Source organism: Lolium rigidum, chromosome 2 (genome assembly GCF_022539505.1).
Source record: "Lolium rigidum isolate FL_2022 chromosome 2, APGP_CSIRO_Lrig_0.1, whole genome shotgun sequence".
Classification (NCBI taxonomy): Eukaryota; Viridiplantae; Streptophyta; class Magnoliopsida; order Poales; family Poaceae; genus Lolium; species Lolium rigidum.
Genome location: NC_061509.1, coordinates 24,738,597 through 24,742,250, shown reverse-complemented (window position 1 = coordinate 24,742,250; position 3,654 = coordinate 24,738,597). Strand labels below are relative to the sequence as shown.

The 3,654-nt window shown below is 35.3% G+C and overlaps 1 long non-coding RNA gene across 1 annotated transcript; it reads left to right on the top strand.

Annotated features, from left to right (window-relative positions):
* The first annotated feature begins 1,203 nt into the window (after positions 1 to 1,203).
* On the top strand, positions 1,204 to 3,190 carry LOC124686101. Its single transcript, XR_006997719.1, has 3 exons — positions 1,204 to 1,262; positions 2,600 to 2,679; positions 3,123 to 3,190. It is a non-coding gene; the product is annotated as an uncharacterized LOC124686101 (long non-coding RNA).
* The last annotated feature ends 464 nt before the right edge of the window (positions 3,191 to 3,654 follow it).

The following is a 3,654-nucleotide window of genomic DNA, read 5'->3' as shown; positions in this document are numbered from 1 at the left end:
AAAATAAGTTTCATAAACCAACTGTCAAAACAAATTCAGTGAATTTTTGTGCACGCATATCATCTTCAACAATTTGTTTCCTTTTGGTCTGTTTGTGCTTCGCCATATTATCCACATACATGCTCTTAAAATGCTTTTACATCACTTGCGATAGTTGATTTATGGCATATATAATAGTGTGCAATTATAGATGTACACAAGATCAGTGAAGTACGCTATCCCAAGCATTCATAGCTGTCAGTCGGTGGTTGACATGAAAATCACATAGAGCAACATGTTTTAAACCTGCTGGGAGACCTTTAAGTTTATGGAAAACTGTATGTGCAGTGACTTAAGACTACAGAACAGTAGACGACTCTCTCCGAAACTTAAAAACCAGTCTTCCAGTTGTTTCACCTGACTGTCTTTCTTAAATAAATTTATAATCATGCGAACCTGCATGTTACATATAATCATATGTATAATTTCAAATTCTAGAGAAATTTATAACTAAAATTATACACAGACATTATATATAATGCATCAACTGAAGATGAATTTTGTTGCACTTGCGAGACTTTAGTTAAGTATAAGGAACCGTTGCTTCTCTAACAATGCAAACAACATGGGCCGAGCTTATCCGAAAAGAACACAAGCTGCAAGAGCAAAGTACAAACTTTGCAAGAGCAAGCTTGAGGATAGAAGCATCTATTTTTACTTGACCCATGCAAAATCATTTGTGACATTTCACTTACTAAATTAAGAAGTCAGGGAGTGCTATCACAAATGAATCGTTCGCCATCTCCTATCAAAAAACCACAAAATGGAACCATCACAGTTAATTTTCAAGACACCTGGATCTTCTTTATGTGGAGCTTGCCATGGAGCGCTTGACATCTTCTTTCCATCCGAAGACACCTTGTATCCAATCGTTATTATCCACCATGAAAAACCAGCAGCTCAGGGTCTCTGATTTGCATTTTATTTCTTTTTTCTGTTTTTTTTATATTTATATTTTGTCCCTCTCATGGAGCACCTTTAGCAGTTCTATGACCTGTTTTTCATAGCTATTTGGATAACAAGACAATTGTTTTTACTATGTGCATGTATGCAGAATCATTGGAGGCTCTGTGTTTTCTTGGTAATACTGACACTATGGTTGATGTAATGCCTAGCTTGCTAGATGTTTTCCGGTCATGCAGCCATTCAGGAGAAGCGAAACGGTGGAGACTGGAGACTGACGTCATCAACATCGGTATGAAAGCTTACATATATTGGTGAAGGTATACATGAACCAAATCTGAACTGATCCTTCTGTTTACACAAGCTGTGTATGTACAGTAGTAGAATTTTTGCTCACTTATTGACATAGCTATCAATATAAGTATGCTGCTGAAGCCTGCTGGGAACAAAACGTTTTTTGGAATAATAAGAATGGCATTCTTCACCGATGAGATATTTAACCTTTTTTTGTTGTTGAAGCTCCTATCTCCATCACTGTAAATAGGTCTGGACAATGGTGTACAGTTAATGCTGGGTACCTATTATAAGAAATATATATACACTTTACCTATTTGTAAGAAAGCTGGTAACGTGTTATTCATTTACTATATGAGAGGCGATCCATAAATAGTAGGGCAATGAAAATTATTTATGTTTTTCTTCATGAAAAAATGCTATCTTCATGTTTTCAGTAATAATTTGTTTCGTATACAATGGTGTATATCTCAATTGGAAGCCAATAAAGTGGAAACTTCTACCGGAGTATCTTATTCTCACATGACAACTGAATACTTTTATTTATTGAACCCAATTGGGATATTTAGTAGCACTATTCATATTCCTCAGCAGATCACTATTCAGTAGTTGGTTTTGATGTTTCAAACTTTCAATGCTAAAATATAATTATTGTGTTCGCCAATAGAAAAAGATAATGACTTTCTGGAGGGTAAATTTTAATAGGTTACAGTAGACTTGTGGAAGATAAAAACTCAGATATATTTTATAAAACACCCCATGATATTTATTGTTTACTTTGATTGTGAAAATGACAGGGATATATGGTACAAGTCTCGGAATGTGGTGAAGCACTTCTTATGCATCATAACTGAATACTTTTATTTATTGAACCCCAATTGGGATATTTAGTAGCACTGATGGTCAGATATATAGCTCGAATATATTGTGTATATTCTCAAGCTGTAGAATTAGGTATTTATGGGTGTATAAAATAACTCAGAATGCTATGCCTCGAGTGTGTCATGATGGGTCTTGCAAAGGTTTGGTAATTTGCTTAGGTTTTAAACTAGGTTTAGTGTTTTTCATTGATCCATAGATGTACGATTTTGGCAAAATAAAAGCTGTGTTATGTTAACTTAGAACATAGTACCTCGCTTAACTTTCATATTCATCAGCAGATCACTATTCAGTAGTTGGTTTTGATGTTTCAAACTTTCAATGCTAAAATATAATTATTGTGTTCGCCAATAGAAAAAGATAATGACTTTCTGGAGGGTAAATTTTAATAGGTTACAGTAAACTTGTGGAAGATAAAAACTCAGATATATTTTATAAAACACTCCATGATATTTATTGTTTACTTTGATTGTGAAAATGACAGGGATATATGGTACAAGTCTCGGAATGTGGTGAAGCACTTCTTATGCATCATAACTTGTTGTTTCAGAGAGATTTGATGTGGTACGTATTAGAACGCCATTTTGACCCTCTTAAGCTCAGTCGTCCCGTTTTAAATCATATTCTTGCATTGAAACACACATTACCCTTCCATGCTGTAATTAGATGCATTCAGCCCCTTTGCTTTTTTTTTTCTTTGAGCTTAATTTTTCTTCTGCGTGATTTCTGCTCATTTTACCGGTAGATTTGTTAATTAATGGTAGACATATATGTTGTCGCATTTGTTGTGTTTCCTCCTTGCTTACTTCTGATTTTATATAGAAACTTGACATGGTCAATTATTGTTATAAATACAATTTCTGAATGTGACGGGAAGATCCATCAAAGTAACATGGACCATTTTCCTGTTTCTTCATTGTGTGCCTACCTAGGCTCACACTATATGCAATCTTGAATCAAGATTCAGTATCATGTGCCACCTTCACCTACTTAGAAAATAATAGCAGGTGGTGGACAACGTGAAGAGGCGTGACGAAATGAATGACAGTAAGAAGGATGGCGTGCTACTGGACGCCGTTCTTCATAATCGTGCATCTCGACCTTGTCTGATGCTTTCCGTCCTGTTGTGTTTGATGCAGGTTTTCTCCTATTATTGCTCCAGTAATTAAATTTGTTTGGTAGAAACTTCACAAGCAACATTGTATACATTATCCTTTTCTCGTCTTTGATTGAGTAACTATGAATATAAACATTCTATGTACCCATGTTATTGAAATGCTGGAATATTCATATGCATTATGCTTACTTGTGTGGTGAGGTACAAAACTTGGGGGTCCGTAGCAACGCACGGGCATTCAACTAGTTTTACTATTATATTCCAGTTGGTCGTACGTCATACAACGCGTTTGGTGAGGAGATTGGGAACATCCTAACCATCCGATCTTTTAAACGTCTATCTCACCGTCCGTGAAAACAAAATCTGGATACAATCTCCTCTTTCCTTTTTTTTTGAAACCCAATCTCCTCTTTCCTTGTAAA